Below are 24,767 nucleotides of genomic sequence, written 5' to 3' on the forward strand. Positions count from 1 at the left end.
CATGGATTAGTAGTGACCTATTTCTCATTTACCTCAGTATCAGAACTTTTCATTTATTAATTATGGAAATTATCATTCTTGTAATCAATAAATATTTAGCAATGAATCAATGAACTCATTCATCACAGAGCTTCTGATATAGCTAGAGAGATAAAACATATATACATGTAACTTTAAAATTTTTACTTAATTTTTTACAATAGTATAATATGGTAATTACATAATGTAGGCAATAAATGCTTTCAGTTTTCTGGTGAGGTGATATGTGGAGAGAGAGCTGGTTTACAGATGGACTGAAAATACTTGGTCTTTATCCCTGGGGATTCCTGAATGCCTGGTTTTACTTTTTACCAAGATAATGGCAGTGGTATTTATAATGTGCTACGTAAAATCCAAACTTCCCCAGTGACCCCCAGGGTCAGTTTATTTACTGAGGGTTTGCAACTGGCCTAAACTATTTAATAACCTGGCATGACTACTTAAAGAGCTATTGAGAGCTTTGGGGGGAATTTCTCCGCAGGATTTCTTGCTTGAAGTTGGTTCAAGCCAGAGGCTCAGTTCATCCCTAGTTCACAGAGACAGGGCCCTGGGAGTTTGTGCCTCCCGATGATGTCTCTCCAACCTCCAGTGCATGTCCGCATTTCCTTTCTCCTGCTGCCTTGAAGCTTTTGCCTTTACATGAAACCTCAAATGAGTATACTCTATGGCAAGGACTTTTCAAAATACCCAAACTGGGGAACACTATACAGTGAGTGACCCAGACGAGACATTTGAAATGACCCTTCCCACTCTGTAATTTAGGCAACAGCTAAGGCATTGCTTAGGAGAACGAGAGATGAGCTGAGTTTGGGGGGATGAAAGCATTGGTTTCAGCTGGCTTCTGACCGCCCACTCATAGGCTGAGGTCACAAAAATATTCTGTCCACAGATGGGTAGAAAAGCATTTGTGGACCAGGGCCAGGGGAGGTAGCTAAATGGGTAACAAAAAAGGTTTACACTGAGGAGAAGTCAGCCAAGAATAGGTGTCTTGGCTGCTCCCATCTGTTCTAGCTAAAATGACGATCCCAGAGAGGCAGAGTGAAGCTGAAAGAGCCTCGGTGTTAGGCCCTGTGTCTGTGGGGAATGGGCTGTCCATGGGGAACCGGTCAGATCTTCGCTTTGATTATAGTCTGGTCCGTTATAAATGTGAGTTAAGCTACTTTTTAGCTTCATTTTGCAGTTCTTTTCACAACTGCTTTTGCAATGGAAATTGAGTTTGGGGGATCATGGGTAACTTCATGTTGGATCTTACTCAGGATCCTAAATTGGCTTGCAGCTTTCACAGAATTATGGTCCCACTCTGTTAAGTTGCATAAAGGCAAGAGTATATGATTCATGCCCTGAAAAGGAACATTGTCTCAGTCCTCTCTTAGATATTAAGTGGAGTACCCCCAAGCTATTGAAATGGTAAGGATGCGGGTAACTTTATATTGGTTATGGGGTGATGCATAAGTTAATGCTGTGACTCAGGAGTTCCCAGCCCCTGGGCCACGGACCAGTCCATGGTCTGTTAGGAACGGGGCTGCATGGCAGGAGGTAAGCAGCAGGTTAGCCATCATTACTGCTTGAGCTCCGCCTCTTGTCAGATCAGCAGGGACACTAGATCTCACAGGAGTGCAAACCCTCTTGTGAAGTGGGCCTGTAAGGGATCTAGGTTGCATGCTCTTTATGAGAATCTAATGCCTAATGATCTGAAGTGAAACAGTTTTCCCTCCCAACACCCCAACCTCACTGGTTCATGGAAAAATTGTCTTCTGTGAAACCAGTTTCTGAAGCCAAAAAGGTTGGGGAACCCTTCTATGGCAGGCCTAGGTGAGGGCTGATGTTGTAATAAAACTTGCAACTTCATGGACTCCTTGGATGCCTACATTGTTGGGCAGACAGAGAGATAGGAGGGAAACTGCAACAGATCTCTTTACTCAGCTCCCCCAAATGGGGTTTAATGACAAGGAAAAGAGCAGGATTATTCAGAAGAAATAAAACAACAAGAAGGCAAGAGTTGGAAAAAAACTTGGGACAGTTGAACCAAGTGGAAATAATTTATGGTTGATTAAAAATGGCATGAAAAAGGAGATAGATGGTGTAGTCATTAAATGTTAATGAATTGCTATAAAAGATTATAAAAGCTATTATACCAACTCAGATGATAAAATGAATGAGAAAGGTTTACTCAATGTATCCTAGTAAATTTATCCCAGTAAATTCTCCTGGGAAATTTACACTAGTAAAAATTTTATGGCTTAAAATTTTGAGTATTATACAAAAGAAGAGTCTAAAACCTTTTCAGAGCCTACACCAATATCTAAAGTGAAATTCAAGAGAGGGTTATGACTGGGGCATGAGAGAGCCCAAGTCTCTTGGAAAAACCCTGAGGCAGGGACCCTGGCTTGTTTGCATTGGTATAGGTCAAGTGGCTCATGCACAGTGAAGAGACTTTCAGGACTGCTGAACATTGGTACTTAAACCTGCTAATGAAGTGTTAAAAGCTGATGTAGTTAAATTAGAAGGTTGTAGTGTTGTAACTAATGAACGTGAGCAAGTGGCTCAAAGTGGAAACTTATGAATGCAAAATGTACGTGGTGGTTGCCTTACTCTGATGAAAGTATGACTGCAATGGATGTGATATCTGAATGAGGACATTTTCCTTATCTAAATCACTGGGAAAGGGATTTTGTGCAGGTTTCCTCTTTCTGTTGTTTTATTAGGCATGCTGGATCACAAACTGTTAGCATGAGCCCACTTACGTGTAATTTAAAACAATATGGGATACCTTGGCAGGCATAAAGAAAGTTTGGCCTTAATTGCAGATCTATTATATGCAGTAACATTAGTGCCCATGAATTCCTTAGGTCATAGTGCAGGATGTTCTATAAGAAAAGCTGATGGATCCAGGAGGTTAATTGTAGATGAAAAGAGAAATGAATGATTTGGGAAGTTTCTGCTACTTGCAGCCATGCTGACTGGAGCTTCTGGTAAAGGCCTGTGACTGCCACCCAGCGGCAGTAGCTAGGATTTTAAGCTAGGAGCTAATAGGCCTTAGAAGACAGGAAGATAAAAGGAACATCCAGTGGGGTACTCCGTTATAGAAAAAAAAATCTATGGACTTCAAGAAACAATTAAAATGGGACCTGTGTCCATGCTCACTAAAAAGCCCCCTTCGGCTGGGTGTGGTGGCTCACACCTGTAATCCCAGCACTTTGGGAGGCCTAGGTGGGTGGATCACCTGAGGTCAGGAGTTCAAGACCAGCCTGACCAACATGGATAAACCCCGTCTCTACTAAAAATACAAAATTAGCCTGGCATGGTGGCACATGCCTGTAATCCCAGCTACTTGGGAGGCTGAGGCAGGAGAATCCCTTGAACCCGGGAGGTGGAGTTTGTGGTGAGCTGAGATCATGCCACTGCACTCTAGCCTGGGTGACAAGAATGAGACTCCATCAAAAAACAAAACAAAACAAAAACAACCTTCTGATTTTTTAGGAAACTTGGACCCATAAGTAAATGTCCTCCTGTGCACTTTGGAAGTGGCCTTTTGGGTATGCAAATTGAGCTCTGAGCTGCCATAGAGGCATTTGAGCAATGCAGCAGTCACGGGGATAGAGACATATCCACATGTCTCCCTTAGCAGCTTGAACACTGACTAAAAATTGCTCTATTTGTCAACAGGAACATGAAAGACAAAATACAGGCATGGGCCTCATACCAAGGTGATCTGAGACTGCCTATAGCTGGCAGGTGGATTCCCAACTTTGTGGTAGACAAAATGGGTCTTCACTGGGATGGATATTCATTCTGGATTTGGGTTTGCACATCTGACAGCTGAAGCAAATTCCTCTAACACCATGCAGGCCTAGAGCAAACAGTATTATTTCAGTTTGGACTTCCTGCTTATATATTATAAAATGCAGGAATCAATTTATTAGAGGTGCCCTGCAGTCTGAGATTCGAAAGCATTCTATACAAGGAAGTTGACAACCTACCGAGTAGCAGACTAACTGAAAATGGGAATGGGAAATTGAAACACTGACTTAGTAAACTGGAGGTGGTAAGAATTGAAGTGATGTTTACCATGATTGAATACACGTGTGTTAAAGCATAGACTATGTGGAAGTAAAGAGGGTTTGCCTTTGAATCAATTGTTGACATATTGTGGGCAAAGATAGGGAAGAAGGAATGGGGCATAGGAATTTACATAAACTTTTTCTCTACTTCTAGATTATTTTCTTTTTCTCTGCCTGATCTTGTAGTGCCAGGAGTTGAAATGCATTTGAGTTCCAGAATAAGGACCAACTGCTAACATGACACCATGACAGTGTCCCTCAATGTCACTGTACAATTCCCTCAGGGAATGACAAGTTGTATTTCTCCTGACTTGTCTGAACTGGAAACTGGATCAGTTTCTGCTTTCCTACCTAGTGGATAAGCTAGTCTTATAAGCATGTACTTATCCAACTCTAGTCTACTTGAATGAAACGAATAAAGAAGACATTTGCAGGACTCATATTGCTGCCCTCTCTATAGGTCAGTCCTCTGCTAAACCTTACAGTTTTACTCCAGGGGTAGAAGGAGGATGTGGGTGAAAATCAATGAAAGAAGGAGAAATGCTTGCTAGTCTAAAGGGAGTCAATAAATGGATAAAGCTAAGAAAGAAAAGCTCAAGCAGAAAATGGTATTTACTTTAGATACATTTACATATGCCCATGAGACTGAATGTGTAAGCCTGTAGAAAACTCCTTTTTCGCTTGAATGTGAAGGTCCAGGATGGACTTCAGGGAATTAAAGAAGAATTAACGTGTTTATTTATATGAAGTGTCTCAACGACAGTATTGACACCCTGTGGAAGACACCTTTTGGAAAGTACCATGTGGGAAAGAGCCATAGATCACCATGTAGCGGTTAAACTAAATGATGGCCTGTTGACAAAGATGCCTAAACATGATGAACACATTCGTTGCATCTTCAATTTGTCATAGTATTATGTGGCCTAATGCATATAATCTATGTTTATGTGGATTGAGGAAAATCATCAATGTAAAGAATACTTTTATAACAGATTTCAGTGTCAGTTTAGGGGTGACTTGGTGAGCCCATACCTCCTACTGATAGCCCCAATGTCTGCCAAGGGAGTAGATAGGAAACTATGGCATTCTCAAAGTATTTGGGGGGATGACTACTGATTATGTGACATTATCCTGAGGAATTCACCATTTTTTGCATCCTCAATATGTACTCAAGTTGTACTCAGTAAGACTCTATGGCAATAGCATATCCAATGGGTAAACCAGCATTGTTCAAAACACTCTAAAGGCGCCCTGGATGAAACTGGTATAGCCCCAGGATCCCTAGGACAAGCCAAGTTTACTTTCACTATATATGGAAAATATACTGAAGAAACAGACTTATTGGCTCATATTAGCCTATTAGATGGGATATTATTTCAAGAGAAAGAGAAAAGGTAGCAAGAAGTCTGGGCAGATAACACAGTCTTGAAGAAGAAGGTAAACAGACTCATTAGATAGTTTGGCAGCATCCTAGGAAACAAAGCTAGAAAAGAGCGCATGCACAGTAACCAAAAAGGAGCTGTGAAATATGCTCCTCCAGATGGAAGCAGTTAGCTTAAGGGCAGTGACCTGGGATCCAGGGATGAGTTACAGGAGGCTTATGTTCTCCGGAGTGCATGGAAGTTCGTAAATGGAGAATACAATCTACATGCATGTCCTTAACTGTCAAAGTCCCAGGCATAAATAAAAACAGATGTAGCCCATAGTGAAGTTAGTTGAAAGTGGAAGCCTAATTAAGCTTGATCAAGATTTTACCAGTGGGGAAAAGATAGACATTTCTTAAAAATAAACACCTTGGGAAACTGTGTCCATAAAATCTTGCAGTATCAAACAGAGCATGTAACTATGCCCACAAGGGACTTGGAATCCAGAACTAACTGCAACTTGGCCCTTGATTTATACTTCAATCCCTGATCACATTATGTATATGGACAAAGTCACTTTTTGCTGGGAAAGTCAGGGAAATGCAACAATTTTAACTGACTTTGTTTTGTAGTAATCTTAATCTAACTTGTAATTTAATTGCTTATTGGTATAATTCTGGTATAATTATAACCTTAATTTAATGGATTTTTACAAAGCCTATAACACTGATATTAATGACCAAATATATTATCAGACTGAATTAAAACCTCTACAAGATTTTCTTCCAATAGAAGCTGATTGAGCAAAGGAGGAACTAAATTTAGTTAACAATGAATTAATCGTTCCAATTAATCCATTAAGTGGATCAATCCATTGATACACTTTACAGGGTTTACATTTCAGTGGCAGAGGGATGTCAAATTGTTGTCAAGCTTGTGCATTATGAAGAACCTTGCACTGGTATCTTCGAGAATCTTGGGCAAACTGAAAGCTTTCTTTAAAGTTATACCTACGTTCTTTGTTGATACAAATAAATAGTATTCTAGTAGTTGTTCTTTCTTCTGTAAATAGTATGAAAGATACAGGGAAAGGAACATCCATCAGCAATTTATACTTGCAATGCTTTGACCAAGAGTTAGAGAGCAGGCTGTGGGAATACAGCTGTATTGGGAATATACTGTTTTTATCTTTGGGCATATATAGATACCTGGATGTTTTTTAACTCTTAAGCAAAATAAGGTCAGTGGCATTTATGATGTACTGTTTAGGGTCTGAAACATCCTTGGCCTATCACAAGTTTATCTTCTTAACTGATGGTTAGGCAATAGGACTAACTAGTTTGATAAGCCTGGTTTGACTAAAAGAGACACTGAGATTTTTTTGGAGTGTTCTCCTGGAGCCAAGATTTTTTACACAAATGACAGTTCAAATCATGGACACACTAGGATACTGCCCAGTCTTAGTGTGCAGATAGAGCCCTGGGGAGTTCAAGCTATGGGATATCTCTGGGGACTTCTTTCTTGATACATACTCACTTGAGGCTTTTATTTAAAGGATACATGGTAGCATGAGAAATGCAGACATTCTCTTTCTCATGCTACCATGTATCCTTTAAATAAAAGCCTTAAGTGAGTATATATCAAGTGGTGATATTTCTTTTGAAATATCCAAACTAGCACTTTGGGAGGCCGAGGCGGGTGGATCATGAGGTCAAGAGATTGAGACCATCCTGGTCAACATGGTGAAACCCCGTCTCTACTAAAAATACAAAAAATTAGCTGGGAATGGTGGCGCATGCCTGTAATCCCAGCTACTCAGGAGGCTGAGGCAGGAGAATTGCCTGAACCCAGGAGGCGGAGGTTGCAGTGAGCAGAGATCGCGCCATTGCACTCCAGCCTGGGTAACGAGAGCGAAACTCCATCTCACAAACAAACAAACAAACAAACAAAAATATCCAAACTAGATATGTATATGCGCACTGGACATGATGTTTTCTTGGAAAAGGTGGGAGTTACCAAAGCAGTTTCTTAAAAAAAAAAAAAAAATTGGGGGGTGCTTAATTTTAGACAGCAGGTATTATTCACTCATCAGAACCAGTAATGCCCAGGACCAAATGGGTTTAGGGTCAGTCCAATAGCCTGCAAAGCAGGTTATGAGGCAGATAAAATAAGGAAAGTAAAATATAACCTCACGGAAGTCATTGTCAGGTTTTTGCTTGAGTCCTGAGGTCTCTATGAGTCTGATTTTTCAAATATTCATTTATTTAGAGCCTTCTAATAGTTGCTTTTGTATTCTGTAAATGTTAAGTTATAATTATCAGGAGGAAAAAAAGTAGAATGCTCTCAATCTCATCCATCACTGGAAGCCCCTGGAAATCTTCTTCACAACATTACTCAAATTGTGTGTCTCTACTTAACCTTCTAGTGGATTGCAATTACACTTAGAATGAAATAGACCATTTTCCCCATGGCTTCAAGCCCTCTGCTGAATGGCTATTGCCTATTTCCTCATTTATGATAGCTCCTTCCCTAGTACTGTGCTCTCCTACCACGGTGGAATACCTCCTGATTCTGGAAGATGCCAAGCCTGTTTCCACGTAGGGATTTTACACTTGCTATTCCTCTGCCTGAAGTACTCTTTTCCAGATTTATAATCACATACCTGGCTTATTCCTTACAATGGTAAAGGAATATAACTGGAAGATAAATCCTCATCAAAACTATATACGATGTTGAGATGCAGATGAACTAAAGGTCTAATTTTAATGGTAAACCATAAAGTTATTAGAAGATAATCACAATGTATTTCTGTCTAGAATTGGTGAACAACTCCTCAACATTCAGGATCAAGAGATAAACTAAAATATTCTCTTCAACCCTTAATTAAGATGCTATTTGGAAAAAAACATACATGCGGTATTGAGTATTCTGCAACTTCAAAAACAATTAACATTTGAGATTTGATAAAAACTTCAAATGCAGAAAACATAAGGCCAAAATATAATTACATAAAAATTAAAGATTTCTGTTAAATATAGGACATTATAGAAAATTTAGACTGAGAGAAGGTGTTTGCAATGTCTAAAATTGAAGAGGGATTAATATATAAAAGTTATAAGAAACAGTTGCAAGTAACAAGAAAAAGACATGAAAAGAAAATGGGTAAAAGGTTTGAACAGGAAATTCACAGAATAGAAAAGCTCAAAGAGATGCTCAGTTTTATTAAAAGAAAAACACAAATGGAAACATCCATAATTATCCTTTTATGTGTATCAGAATGTGATAAATTAGTAACTTGGATATTGGGAAGTGTGGCTGTAGATATATTATGCACTGCTCATGGAAGCATGGTACAGCTTATTTTGCAGAATATCTAGAAATATTTAGTCTAATTAAATTCATCTATTCCCCATGACCCAGGGATCCTTCTCCAAGGCATATGATCCTAGAGAAACTAAAAAAACATGTCCTCTGATACTCATTGCAGCAGTATTTGTGTTAGTGGGTAGCAGAAATGTAGAATGTGCATCACTGGGGAGACTGTTGGGTAGTGTGTTGTAGGTAAACCCCATGGAGGATGAGTCAGAATTAATAATAACACATTAGATATACGCACAGAAACATGGATTGACCCTAAAAGCAGTGATGAAGGACAAAATTAGGAAGGTTAACGCAATCTTAAAAAAATTAATTATAAACTTCAAAATTACGTGTCTACAAAACAGCAATGAATATTTATAAAAACGAGTAAAAGGCTATACATTTTGTTAGAATAATTGAGATATAGTGAGATACGGAGGAAACTGAGTAAATACACAAATAAAAAAACAAATCAATGGATGAGTCAAAAACAAGAAACACAAAGAACAGGGTTGTGCAGAGCAGTGATGATAATGTTTCACTGAGTGAAGACTATGATTAAAGTAGCACTCTGTACCAAGAATTTGTCCTACTCACTAAAATACACATCACACACTTACACACTCACACTATCTCAAAGACACAGCCAGTATTAGTCCCTTTATATTCAAGATCAAGACAAAAATGAATATTCTCTTCAACACTTAATATGCTATTTGACAAAAAAAAAAAGATACCTACTCAGTCATGTGATAGCTTGGATGTGGGGTATTGATTACGATGATTTTCCCATATTCATTTTGGCCTATTTCATTTTTACTTATTTTACAACTTCAAAAAATAAGTAAACAAATATTATTGAATACCAATATATATCAAATACTGTGTACAAAAGAAAAATAGATGAATTTTAAATGGTATAGGAATATTATCTAGACATTTCTAAATAATTTCTATTTAGAAATTGTATATAGTATTTAACATTTCAATTTATGTATTTATTTTTCAACTGCTTTATTAAGGTATAATTCACAAAACTTACAATTCACTCCAAGTATAAAATTAAATGGCTTTTGGGAAATTCACAATTATGTATCCCTCATGACAATAAATTCTAGAATATTTTCCATATCCTACAATGAGACCCTATATGTCTTAGATGTCACCCACCAGTCTCTCCATTTCCTTGCTAGTTGTACATCTCCAGGAATCTAATTCCTGTCTCTATAAATTTCCCTATTGGTGATATTTTGTATAAATGGAATCACATAATATGTGGTCATTTGGGCCTATCCTTTGTTATTTAGTATAGTGTTTCCAAGGTTCATCTATATTATAGCAGGTTTCAGTATTTCATTGCATTTTATTGAATAATATTCCATTGTATGAATGTAAGATATTTTATTTATCCATTTATCAGCTGATAAACATTTGAGTTGTTTCCACCTTTTGGCTATTATGAATTACGTTGCTGTGAACAATTTGTGTACAAGTTTTATATGAGCACATTTTCATTTCCCTTTCACTTAATGTCATTTCATTTAATCTCTCTCACACATAAATAGCTTGGAGTAAAACTGCTGGGTTATGTGATATGAGTTGCCATACTGTTTTCCAAGACAGCTGTATCATGTTATGTTCACATCAGCAAATAGGTGATTGCGATTTATCCACATCTTTCTAACACTTGTTGTTTATCTTTTGGATTATAGCCACTTTAGTGGATGTGAAGTTGTATCCCATTGTGTTTTTCTGCATTTCCCTCATGTTTAGGGATGTTGAGCATTTTTTCATCCGCCTTTTGACCATTTGTGTGTCTCCTTGAGAGAAATGTCATTTCAGTTCCTTCGACCATCTTTTAATTGGATTATTCATATTTTTATTATTGTATTAGTAGAGTTGTAAATCACCAAAAAAAAAATATTCTAGATATCAGGAACTTATCTGAACTAGGACGTAGGCTGAGCTGCCATGCATGAGAGTAGCCAGTCAAAGCAGCAAGTCCAGTATGAAAGTGTTATGCATTTAATTACTGTAATGGCATAACAAGGCTAAAACTCAAGAAAGCACAACACTGCCTATTCCATCTTCCTCTCTGGAAGGATGCACCAATGAAAGGTGCTGAAGAGAAAGAGCAGTGTTCATTTCTCATGTTGGGATAAGGCTATGCTCAAATTTTACTCTTCCCTGTAGAACAGAACTTGGTTAGAACAATGCTGTAAGCATATTTCAAAACCGTTACTTTGCCCTTTCCTTGACAAATCCAGGAGGGAATCTGTCTCAATGCTTCACCAGGAGAGCCTGTTCAGGAGTTTCTTATAGGCTATCCAAGTCAAATTTCAGCAATTTAGCAAAGTAGCCATTTTGGATACTACTAGAGTCTATAGCTTCAGTGGCTTAAGTTCTGCAGATAAGCAGGCCTCAGCTCTCACTCTCTGGAATCACCTGTCTGTCCAGATTTGGTGGTGGATTTTTATTTCGTTCAGCTTTTTCTTGTTGTGAAAGATGAGACTGATGACTTGCAAGCTCTTTATGTCAGAAATGCTTGAAGACATATTTTGGATTGTGGATTATTAGAATGTAAATGTTTATTCTCTAATGTCCAATGTGGATGCATTATTCCCTTTAAAAATATTATCTTATTAAAATTTGTTTTTGATTGAAAGTAGTTGAAGGAGATATTTCATGTCACCTCAGGCAATATGTACTGCAGTTAAGAACTTCACTCTAAAGTCAAAATACGAGATTTTTAATTCTGATTCCTTTTTTATAGGTGTGTAACTTTGAGAAAAATATTTCACCCTGTTGCTCCTTAGTTCCTTAATCTGTAAAGGTCACAAAACAGATAGTAACTTTCTCTCATAAGGAGGTTTCATTGTGTTAATACCTATAAACAGAATAGTGCCTGGTACAAAATGTGCTTGGTACTTAATAAATACTGGCCATTATTAAATTTCCTAGATGTGTATTTTTTCTCTATTGGTGTGACAGCACTGCTGTGGTTTTAAGATATGTCAGTTTGCCTTTAGAGTTTAGAAACCAGGCTCAGATTGGCATCAAAACTGATGTAAGTCACCAGGCAGTTTCAAGTAATGAGGCCAGGCTATGGCAAAGAGTTATCTAATTAAGAGACACCCTTTGCCCCTGACAACACAGGGCAAAAATCCAACAGCTTTGTCTTATTTTTGTTGAAATTATGTGTGTTTGAAGAAGTCTCTTCATGGATGGCTTATGGATTTTGGGAAACTTCCCACAAAAACAAGACTCTTTGATCCACAAGTATTTTTTTTAATCTTAAAAATGAAACAAAAGAAAAAAAATCACCAGTAAAATAAACCTCATACAAACTCTAAAGTAAAAGTTTTTGAGGAGCTTTGCGAGCCCATTCTTCTTCCTAGAAGTCTTCTTACTATTATAACACACAACTGTCTTGTGATTACAGAGAATGTGACCAGGCCCTTTAATAAAACTGGAGATGTCTGTAAATAGGATAGGAGAATTCTCTGCTCTGATTTGACTATTTGGTTCCATATTGACTTTCTTATCCATGCCAAGACTGGCTAAGACAAAATCTTGAAATAAAAAGATTGTCTTCTACAGTACCCAGCCTCTCCTGTTCTCCTCTCAACTGTTTCATCCTATCCTCAAGTCTATCCGTTTCTAGTATCATCAAGAAAAACTGTTAACTGCCCATAAGTTAATATCCCCATAAGTTGCATGTTAACTTATGGGAATGTTAACAGTTGTTAACATGGATATAGATAGATAGACAGACAATTGTTAATATGCCCATATGTTGCATGTAAAAATGTGGGAAATTCATTTTACATCTAGGGAATGTAACTTTCTATTCATAAATGTTCTGAGTGAATGCGAGTTATTTATTCCGTGGATATTAAAGAGTTCTAGTCTATGGAATGTGAACAAAGTGGTACAAGTCAATTTCATATCTCACTCCCAAATCATCCTATAAAATCTTTTATGCTTTCTCCCTGTCTGAAAACCAAAAATGAAGGATGCCAAGATGAGATAGCCACAGTATAGAAGGAAATGGTCCCTGAATTACTTCTTGGCAGAAAGTCACCCCAAGTGAAACCCAAGAGTCACCTGATAGATACAGAAAATCCTCTTTGGACTTTGTGTCATTAGGACACATATTTTAGTATGCTAATTCTCCAAGTTTTGTAGTGGTTTGTTAGAGCAGTTACCATTAAATAATGCAGTTGTCCCTTGGAATCACTGGGGATTGGTTTTAGCATTCCCCACAGATACAGAAATCTGCAAATGATTAAGTCCCTGCTATAAAATGGTGCAGTGTTTGCATGTAACCTATGCACATCCTCCCATATACTTCAAAGCGTCTCTAGATTACTTATAATGGCTACTATAATGTAAATGCAATGTAAATAGTTGTTATACTCTGTAGCTTTTCTTATTTGTATTCTTTTTATCATTACATCATTTTTAATTTTTTTCTGAGTATTTTTGATCCAAGGTTAGATAAATGTATGAATTTGGAACCCACGGATATAGAAGGCTAGTTATAAAGACAGAAAAAGAAATCTCAGGAAATTGAGGTAATTTATTCTAGACGATATATCACTTAATGCCAGGGCTGGAACTAGAAGTTTCCAATCCCTAGTTTAATGTATTTTTAAATCTCTAGTACTTTTGTTGTCCAATCCCAGTTAGTTATATAAAAAAGAAAAAAACCCATCAACAGATAAGGAATGGAAATTGAGCTATTTAATGTATTAATTCTACTCAATGCCTTTCTGCATTCAAAAAATTACTGAATTTTAAGACATTCGTTCCTTTGGATACTTGCTATTGCTTCTCCCAGCATATTTTCTGAAATGGTGGATTTCAAGTGGTATAGCTAAACTTTGGGGAGATCTGTAAAGACACTAGACAGTTATTCAAAATCAAACCACAAGAGTTACCCCCACCTCTATACACTAAGTCGATTTTCAGTTTTCAGAGGTCACATTTCCCTTTAGATTAAATGATAGTCCATGAGATTGTCAATATTTAATTCCATTTAATACTTTATCTATGCCAATGGGATGAGTTGGATGGTGAAAGGTATCTGACTAACGGAAATGACTTAGGGCCAAAGTAAACTGTCAAAAGGAGGCTAAATTTAGCTTTGCAACAAAGCAGATGTAAATCTCAGTGAGTTTCTCACCATCAGCTAAGAAAATAACAAAACATCCGTGTCCCACAGAAGCATTTTAAAAGGTTGAAGACAGACAGGGCAAGGTTTATACCCTTTTTCCTCTAAGCTGCAAGTTTGAGATCAGTTCCAGTAAAAGTTGAAGGTTATTTGAAGGAGTCTGACCTATTTCACACTGGGTACATAAAGTGTTCCCAAATAAAACTCTAGTTCAATGGCTCTGAAAGTGCATGCTTATGTCTAAATCACAGAACATGACAGCTTTTGGTAGCCATACTGTTACCTCAAATGCTCCAGGGAGTTTATAAAGATTTCCAGAGGGAGAGAGAGTGATTCTCTTTCCCAATTCTCTTTTCCAGCATAGTGAAATATTTGCATACAGTGACTCAATCACAAGCAAGCTGAATGTCTATTGTTACGAAATCTTACATTCTTCCACAGTGATGGGGAAAAAAGAAAGGATGGGGAGGGACATTTTTATTTTACAAACAAAAAACTCTTGTTCTATAAGCTTTTCCTTAGAAAGTATATGGAATTCTATAACCGTTATTAACTATATTTCAGTTGTGACTGTTGAGTTTTGGGTTTTGCATTTTGAGAAAATTTCCGTGTTCTCATTTCTTAGTTTTCTTAACATTTGTAAAGTAATTGCATGAAATAACTTTAAAAAAATGTTTCCAGAGTTCTCTGCCAAAAGTATCTGAGCAACTTTTCCCACTGTGGCATTCCTACAGGTCTTTCTTCAGAGCTGACGGGTTACTCATTTGCCCTAGGACAAGGCTATGTGACCAGGTAAACATACTACGCTTTTGAGAGATATTAATTCATACTATTTTGGCATTATATAAAAAATAAATACAATGCACATCAAAGTATTTCTATATAGTAATTGTCTCACAAAATATGTCTATATAGTATAAGAAAAATTACAACAAAAATCTCAACATGGGGAATATTCTAATGTGAGCCTGGGGCAAATATTTTGGAATATAATAAAATATATAGAGTATATATGTATGTTGCATAATATTAATTTAAATATTCTTAGTCTGTATAATAAACACTGAGCTGTGAACAAGGTAATAACCTTTATGTCTTATACTCCATTGAAAGTAAAGAATAGCCTCATTCAGTCCTTAAAGGATAGCAGAGATTTGCTACTAATGACTTTATAAATGCTGACAATCAGACTGACTTTAAGCGTTGACCTAAAGGGCAGTGGCTCTGCCCTATCAACTAAGGAAGCAACCTCAGTTGGGACAACCAGAACCCAAAAGGAAAGCCACGCCTGTTCTTCCAGGGAAAAACAGATGAGGACTAACATGATGGACTTTCTTTCATAACCATTGTCTTTTTTTCCCCTTGTGTAATTATTCAGATATAGGCGGTCCCCAACCTGTAAGTTCACAAAGTTCATTTATCAAGAGAACCGTGGGAACTCAGAACATAATGTTCCATCAAATCAATATTATGCTGCTGGTTTCTAAGGTTGATGAGTTTTTCTTTTCTGTCTAAACCCCTCCCTTTGTCTACTGTTGACAGTACCCCTTTCTCTGTCTCTCACAGTGTGGTTCTCCAAGAGTGCCTCCAAACCCCTTGACCTCCAGCTGTTTAGTCAAAGTTTACTAATTAGTCAAAGGAGTGGACAGAATTCAAGTTGGGGCAACCATAGTAGCTACCCCCTGAGCCATAGTGATTTATCCAGTAGTGGCCAGGTAGCTTAAGCTGAGCCTGGTTAACTGGATCCCTTTCCAATATATTTTCAGCTGCAGCTATGAGGACAATCCCCAGTTTCTCTAGTGTGAGGTTGTGAGGTTGTGAACCCCTCACTGTTATAGAGTCACATCTCCCACTGTGTGAAGACACTGTCTTATAATAAGAAAGAATAAAACTATCAGGCCAAGAGAAACAGGTGAGAGAAGAAGCGAGGGAGGATGATAACAACATTGGATGTCTTTTTTTTTTTCCTGCCTGAGGACCAGAACTGCTTTGATTCCAAGGCTGATTGAGGATGAAAGCTCCTTGTCACCTTAAAACAAGACAAGACCAAACCACACCTCTCCCTTTTCCATTTGTTTCCCTTAAGTCTATTTTTTTGTTGTTTTTGTTTTCATTTTTTGTTTTTTTGAGACAGAGTTTCGCTCTTGTTACCCAGGCTGGAGTGCAATGGCGCGATCTCGGCTCACCGCAACCTCCGCCTCCTGGGTTCAGGCAATTCTCCTGCCTTAGCCTCCTGAGTAGCTGGGACTACAGGCACGTGCTACCATGCCCAGCTAATTTTTTGTATTTTTAGTAGAGACGGGGTTTCACCATGTTGATCAGGATGGTCTCGATCTCTTGACCTCGTGATCCACCCGCCTCGGCCTCCCAAAGTGCTGGGATTACAGGCGTGAGCCACTGCACCCGGCCCCATTTCTTGCTCTTATAAGCAAGTGTCCTACTTAAAATGATTGGATTCTCAGGCTGGATTTAGAAGCCTATTTTGACAATGAAATAAGAAACTGAACCCCTAGTATGAGACTGGGGACTCTTGCCCCCCTTGTCCCTCTTATCTGATTTCAACAAGAGTTCAATGAGATCAGATAACTTAAATAGAGAAGGTTCAACCCCAGGATTTGGAACTCAGTATCTCCTTGCTGTAAACATAGCAATAACTGTTTGGTGTAAAGGAAGCATATGGATTCACAGAACTCATCTAATTTTCTGGGGACCTCAACCCAAGTAAACAGTGTAGAAAGACCTTCAAGTAACATGGTGTGACTCACTAATAAATTCAATGTTGTGCTGGCTGACTATTCATAGCATAGCTTTTGTGAAAGGGTGTATATGACAGTGGAAACAGCTGAGAGGGTCATAGCTTTAATTATCTGAGGAGGGCATTCAGGTCACACTCATCCACTCATTTGTACTTTTATGTTTCTTTAAATAGCTGAGTCATCTCAGTCATGGAAAAAATTTAAAAATACTGCTGAAAATAGCAATTACATTATGGTGATGATAATGATTGCTAATCAACACTATTAGACCAATTCACGTTGCATGAGAATATTCATTTCTGTAAAGACATGAATCTTCCCAGGTTCTGGAATAATACTTTATCATACTCTGAAACAATTAATTTGCATTTTTTAAAATCATAGATGTTTATCTTGCCCTTATGCTCTATCATCTTAAAGCCCTGCTGGAAACACACAGACACACTAACATGTGTCCATTTCCCTTTTCAGCCACAGTCTCCATGTTGCTTAGTGTAACCACACTCAAACCAGCTACATCTGTACAAACCAGTAGGATGTTTGGTGAAAGGTGGGGACAGGTCACACTTTTGTATACATTTATTCTTCCCACACGTTTTCTAATTTTCTATCCCTGGGGTGGGTTATCCAACTTTCTTTGATGGATATATTCCTCTATTTAATAAATCCTACTAAGTACCTGTTGTGTGTTAGACACTATGTTATACTCCAGGAATTCAAAGATTAATAGAACAGAGTCCTTGGCAGTAAGTTATCAGCCCCATGGTGAGGCTGTCACAGAATCAGAAAATTTTAGTAGTCACAATAGATGGTTTGAGTGTACAGAAGAGGGACACCTATTGCCTTCTGAAGTCAGAGCATGCTTTCTATAAGAGGGATAGTTTAACCACTACATAGAGAATGCATAGAAGTTGTTAACTCGGTGGAGAATAGAGGAATAAGAGGTGATGGCTGAAAGGAGGACTTGAAGGAGTGTATTTTAGGAATAGGACCCAATATAGAGGGAATGGCGTGGTATAAAAGTGATCCTCAAGCAACTCTATGTTGCAGGAGTGTAAAATGAGGAATAGTTAATGACTAAAACAGAGAACGAAGAGATAGACAGGAGCCAGATGATGGAAGGATTTACCTGCCATTTTATGGTATTTGAGTTTTTTCTTTATTGATGGGATCCACTAAGGGAATTTAAATAATGGATACGTAGCATAAACAGACTTGCCAGTTTGATCAACTGCTGTAGAATCAGCCTTGAGGATTGATATGAATAGTATGTGAGAACCTTACCTGCTCACATGGAGGAGGGCTTATCTGCTACAATTCAATAGAAGTCCAATAACTGTTGCAAAAATAGTCAAAGTATATGAACACAAAGTTTATGGAAAAGGAAATACAGATGATCTGTAACATTAACTATTAAAGCTCGGTCTCATTCATGATAAGATAAAAGAAAATTAAAGTTCCAATAACATGTTACTTTTTCCTGTTGGCAGAGGTCAAAATCTATGAGAACACTGTGATTATGAGAGCATGAAAACACACACATTCTTGCATTCGTGATAAACTTTTAATTTGGTAAAATCTATATAGAGAAAAATATATATCTACATATATAACATGCATATTTACTTTGAACCCTAATTCCACTTCTAAGAGTTAGCTTATAATCTCATATGGCATAAAAGTGGTTATATACAGGTTCTTATTGCAGTGTATTATTTTTAAAGGCAAAAGACTGAACACATTTTAAATTAAATAGCAAATAATGACAGTATGTAAGTCTTGGAATACTATGCCCCACTAAGAAGTATATTGATACTTCTTTATATATGGAGAAAGAATGACCTCCAAAAAGATATTTTGAGAAGAAAAGAAAATGATTCACAAGATGATATATTGCATGACTACATATGTATGGGAAGAAACCCACATGAGTGGGCACAGAATATTTCTGGAAGAATACATAAGAAATTGACAATGAGGGTGGCTTTCAGTGAGGGACCAGTATAGCGGAGCTTCAGGAATTGACAGTGACTTCTTTTTCATAGTATACTCTATGGTATTTAAAAAATTTGTATCACATGCATTTATTTTCTAGTCAAGGATGGAAGAGAAGGAGGGAGAGAGGGAGGAAAGCAGAAAGAAAAGATCAAAGAAAGAAGAAAAAGAGAAATTAGTGTGTAAACTGAAATTTCCCTTCCCTTAAGAAGACTGAATTTTTGCCCTACATGGGGTCAAGAGATAAGCACTGGAATCCACGTGGAGTAAAGAAATCTACTTGAGGCAACCACAGCACACTCTGATCCTCAAAGTGCTACAGCCTTACAGCCTCAGACACATGATAGCCTAGAAAAGGTATACATATCAGCATTATGGCATCTTTTCTCATGAATGGAATAGAACAGAAAAATAAAATTCTCTTTATGAATTCATAACCATAAACTTGTCTTTATTTGCATTTGAAGACTACTTTTTATTAGGTATGAGAATCCCTATGCCAAGAAAGTAAGACAAAAAGATGTTTAGGGGTGGTAATATCTTATGATACACAGCAGAATCGAAAACCATCCCAGCAGTACACAATGTTAGTCTAAATTTCTTAGAGTCTTCATTGATAAATCCCTTAGAATAATGAGCACATAGCCTAAAAATGGCCAAAGACACCACAAAACAAAATATGAATGAGAGATGAAAAGTTTAGTATTTCAAGAGTGTCACATAACAGAGCCATTACATAAGATGTTTAAAACTATTAAACACATTTTTTTAAAAAGGACTCAAATCTTAAAGATAATATAAAAACACTTGGCAACAATGTTAAACTAAATAAAACAAAACTTCTAGATATAAAATACTTGTTGGAATTAAGTAAAGGGAGAGACATGGAAAGTACAAAAGAGGTCAAGAGTCACGAAGATCATATTTTCAGCAAGTAATTTTTCCTTGCATTAACTAAAGAAGTTTAAAACATTGATCTGGACGAATGCCAAATTATCTTGTCTAGAAGATATTCGTAGGGCCCAAGTAATAGTAAAAATGCAGGTCTATATGATATATGTCTAAATAATTAAAATTTATCAGTCAAGCTAACAAATTAATAAATGATTTATATCTTTTCTCCTTGACAGATATACCTTTATAACAATGTAAGACTTTGATATGTCTAAAATAATAGCAAAGATGACTATTAGTGTGCATGTTTGGATTTTCTGTTTATGAACTAAGATGTCTGAATATATATTATACAATAATATACACAATTTATGAATTATACATTCATAAATTTTTCTTTTTATTTAAAAAAGTCATTAGTTATATTAATAAAAATAAGATTGTCATATAATTTTGTTCCATAGGCAGTAATGTCAAATTAGAGAACTTTCCTTTAATTATTGTAGTTCTTCTATAATATTCTTAAAATTGATTTCATTTTGAATAATTAATAGATTTGGAAATAACCTAAGAACTTTATATTACATTTTGACTTTTTAATAAGGATGCCTATGATAATATATTGTGGTTGCAGGAAAATGTTAAACATTTTAATTAAATCAAATGCATTGCTCTCAGATAGTGAGTTTCACCATGTTTTAAAGTGATATCTACAACTCTACACTAATGTAAAGATTTAGTATATCCAGACATACATGAATAAAAACTCAAGAGTAATATATTAGTCAAGGTTCTCTAGAGAAACAGAACCAATAGGAGATACACACACACGCGCGCGCGCACACACACACACACAGAAGAAGAGATTTTTGGGAATTGGCTCCCATGATTGTACAAGCCAAGAAGTCCCACAATATGCAATCTACAAGCTGGAGAACAAGAAAAGCCAGTAATGTAGTTGTGTCTGAGGCCAAAGACCTGAGAACTTGGAGAGCCAAGACCCAGGGGTTGAGCCAAGAATCAACAGCTCTGATGTCTGAGGGCAGCAGAAGATAAATGTCCTGGCATAAGAAGTGTGAAAGAATTTACTCTTTCTGTGCCTTTTAGTTATTTTAAGGCCCTCTAGATTGGATGATGCCCACCTGTATTGGTGAAAAGGAGCTTCTTTGCTCAGTCTACTAAGTGCTAATCTCTTTTGGAAACACCCTCAAAGGCACACCTTTAACTCAGTCAAGTTGATACATAAACTTAACCATTCCACAAACATTGCTTGGTATTGCAAACTATTGCTCAGTGTGATACGATTTGGCTGTTTCCCCACCCAAATCTCTCCTTAAATTGTAATCTCCATAATTCCCATGTGTCGAGGGTGGGACCAGGTGGAGGTAATTGGAACATGGGGGCACTTGCCTCCATGCTGTTCTCCTGATACTGGGTTCTCACAAAATCTGATAGTTTTCTATGTGTCTTGTATTTTCCTTTCTTGCAGTCACTACATCCTGCTGCCCCGTGAAGAAGGTGCCTACTTCTCCTTTCCCTTTCACCATGATTGTAAGTTTCCTGAGGCCTCCCCAGCAATGCAGAACTGTGAGTCAGTTAACCTCATTCCTTTATAAGTTACCCAGTCTCAAGTATTTCTTCATAGCAGTGTGAGATTGGATTAATACAGTCACTAGGTTCAACTGTTGCTAACCAGGCTAACTGCTAGGTATCCTGGAACTATGAACTGTAATAAGAAAAGAAAGAGAGTGGACTCAAGGTACTACTTGGAAATGTATTGTATTATTCAAGAATCTCTTATATTCATCCTTTCAGAAAAGAAGGATTTGGCAAGCTAAGTAAGCTTCCTGCTACCTCAGTCTTCTATTGCTCAAATCCTCTTTGAGTTACAAAGCACCATCCATCTTTGACACTGGCTGCCACACAACCCACAAAATTTAATAACATTTAAAAATTGCTGTTTTTTTTTTTTACAAGAATACAATCAAGAAGATTTCTTGGGGTCTAACTGATGTTAATTTTAAGACCAGATACTTAAAACTTTTAAGTTAAATTGTACCAACATTGAGTACTGGATCCCAAGTGATGATACTTGTTAAATGTTGAATGGGAGTTTGTTTTTTTGCCATAAAAATGCTTTATTAGGTCAAACTACACACTATAAAAATGCTTTAAAATGTAGCAGGAGGAGATGTAAAGAATCAAAGAGGTACAACGAAGTAACAATGGCTATCAGAACACACTAAAGAATCCACATTACTTCCCCCTTTACCTAGAAAAGGAAGCTTCTAGGCTACCTCCTCCTCAGCACACTTGTTTAACATGTTAATTATGAGAGAGAGAGAAAAAATTAGACAAATTGTCCTATGAGATATCAAAAAGTGATGCAAGGCAAACTCAATTAAAATGATATGGTTTTGGTATAGGATAGAGAGACCAACAGAAAAACGTGTCCAAAAATGTTTAAATAAATATGTAGAAACAAGGAGATGTAAACATTTAAAATAATAAATACTTTAATGCCTCTTTATAGGAAAACTCCAAAAATATATAAAACAATCCAGATCTTCCTGGATTACTTATCTATAATATTAGAAATACCCCATGTTTTCCTTGGTTTGGTGTCAGCAAGGAAAGATTATTTCTCTTTATTTATTATTTTTAATTTACAAGTGGGGCCATTTAATTTAAATACCTAAATTGAATCTTCAGGGTTTTACTAATTTCACGTGTTGAGTTCATCATACTAGGTCCTATGTCAGTAATTTCTAGACTTCCTAGACAAGACATGAAAAGGATTCAAATCCACTCCATAGCATTTATCCCTCTTCATGTGGCAAGGACGGGAAAAACTTCTGCTCCCAATATGAGAGCTACAGTAGAAAAAGAATTCCCCTCAATCCACTAGCAACAAGCACATTATACTGTACTTCAGGCTAAACACTTGACCCCTGAGAACATTCCCATCCTGATTCCTGTAAAAAAGGACTGACTCCTTTCAAAACCCAATTTTGGTTGAGAAGTGCAGATTCACAGATACAGGCATGGAAAGATGATTTTAATAAGAAAATAAGAATAGCCAGAAAACCTCTAAAAAGAGTATTAGTAAGGGGGAGATAGTCCACAAATTGACATGTTAACTCAGTATTAATAAGGGGGAGAGAGGAGTCCACAAATTGATATGCTAACCTATCAGATGATAGTCCAGAAATAAACTACAAATCATGTTGTGGATAATACGTGCTAGAAATATCGGGTACTTACTATGTACTTTCAGGCTTTTAAGTCCCTTAGAGGTACTCTCACTTAAGCCTTTATTAAATCAACCCTATAAGGTAGATGCTATTATTATCTTCCTCTTACAGAGGAGGAAATGCAGCAAAATTTTGAATAAATATGGAGAGATGGATTTACTAAATAGTGATGGGATAATTGATTCAGTTTCTTAAATTATATGTAGCTATCTATAGCTTTACACAAAAATTAATTGCAATGCATTAAATGCTTAAATGCAAAATATAAAACGATGATAAAACTTGGAAAGCATAATAACAGGATACTGAAGACTTTCTCGTGGAGACAAAGTCGATGGCTTTTTAAAATTACTAAATGATTCATAGTAAAGAACATTAAGATAGTGGATGAGTATGAGAAAAAGTCAAGAGAAAGATTGTTTTATTTGTTTTGTATGTGGTGTATGTGTGTTTTTAGAATAAAATAGACCTTTTCTTGATGGGAAGACCTATTGAGAAAGATGAAATTTGGAAAAATTTAGGAAACAAAATTTTTGAGAGACAGGAATATAAGCAGGAATTGGAATTGTTATAAACTAGAAGACAGACATCTCACATTCTAAAATGAATGAGTGTTCCCTTCCTTGTGTCCGTGTTTTCTCATTGTTCAACACCCACTTATGAGTGAGAACATGAGGAGTTTGGTTTTCTGTTCTTGTATCAGTTTGCTGAGAATGATGGTTTCCATTTTCATCCATGTCCTTGCAAAGGACATGAACTCATCCTTTTTTATGGCTGCATAGTATTCCATGGTATGTAGGTGACACGTTTTCTTTATCCAGTCCATCATTGATGAGTATTTGGGTTGGTTCCAAGCCTTTGCTATTGTGAACAGTGCCATAATAACAATACATGTGCATGTGTCTTTATAATAGAATAATTTATAATCCTTTGGATATATACCCAGTAATGGGATTGCTGGGTGAAATGGTATTTCTAGATCCTTAAGGAATCACAGGGAGGGGAATATCACACACCAGGGCCTGGGAGGGTAGGGGGCTAGGGGAGGAACAGTATGGGGTTGGGGGATTGGGGAGGGATAGCATAAGGAGAAGTACCTAATGTAGATGATAGGACAATGGATGCTGCAAACCACAACCACAGCACCTGTATACCTATGTAACAAACCCACACAATCTGTGCATGTACCACAGAACTTAAAGTATGATAAATAAATAAAAAGGAAAATAAAAATAAAATAACAGGAATGCATCCTGGGTGTGGTGGCTCACACCTGTAATCCCAGCACTTTGGGAGGCTGAGGTGGTTGGATCACTTGAGGACAGGAATTTGAAACTATCCTGGACAACCTGGTCTCTACTGAAAAATACAAAAGTTAGCCAGGTGTGGTGGCATACACCTGTAATCCCAGCTACTTGGGAGACTTAGGCATAAGAATTGCTTGAACCCGAGAGCCAGAGGTTGCAGTGAGCAGAGTTTGTGCCACTGCACTCCAGTCTCGGTAAAAGAGCCAGACCCTGTCTCAAAAAATAAAATGAATGAAGTTCTGGGTTGAAATTTATGCCTTTGTGATGACTTACAAATCATTTATAAGGTTGGGTATTTCGTTTTATTTTTCTACCAATGCTCAACTGAGAGGGGAGAGGAAACACCGTGGAAGGGATTTGGAGTAGGAAGTTTGTGGGTGCAGCAGAAGGAAGGGGAAGAAAAGGAACTGAGAGTTCTGGCGAAAAGGGAAAGGATTTTTTGGGGGGCTCAGCTTGGGTAGGACTAAGGGTTCACTGAGAACTGAGAGATTAGGGAAAAAATGGAGGTTTGAAAAACATCATGGCAGTGCTAATGGAGACAAGAAGAAAGGATGAACACTG

General features: G+C 37.2%; 1 long non-coding RNA gene across 1 annotated transcript in view; it reads left to right on the top strand.

Moving 5' to 3' along the window:
- Window positions 1-21,220, top strand: part of LOC105705324 (uncharacterized) — a 194,517-nt gene extending 173,297 nt beyond the window's left edge. The window contains exons 2-3 of the long non-coding RNA XR_001104644.2: window positions 14,735-14,792; window positions 21,135-21,220. This is a non-coding gene — a long non-coding RNA (uncharacterized LOC105705324). The remainder of the gene's footprint in view (window positions 1-14,734; window positions 14,793-21,134) is intronic.
- The last annotated feature ends 3,547 nt before the right edge of the window (window positions 21,221-24,767 follow it).

Source organism: Aotus nancymaae, unplaced genomic scaffold, assembly GCF_030222135.1.
Source record: "Aotus nancymaae isolate 86718 unplaced genomic scaffold, 86718_ANA_hifiasm-v0.15.2.pri h1tg000079l, whole genome shotgun sequence".
Taxonomy (NCBI): Eukaryota; Metazoa; Chordata; class Mammalia; order Primates; family Aotidae; genus Aotus; species Aotus nancymaae.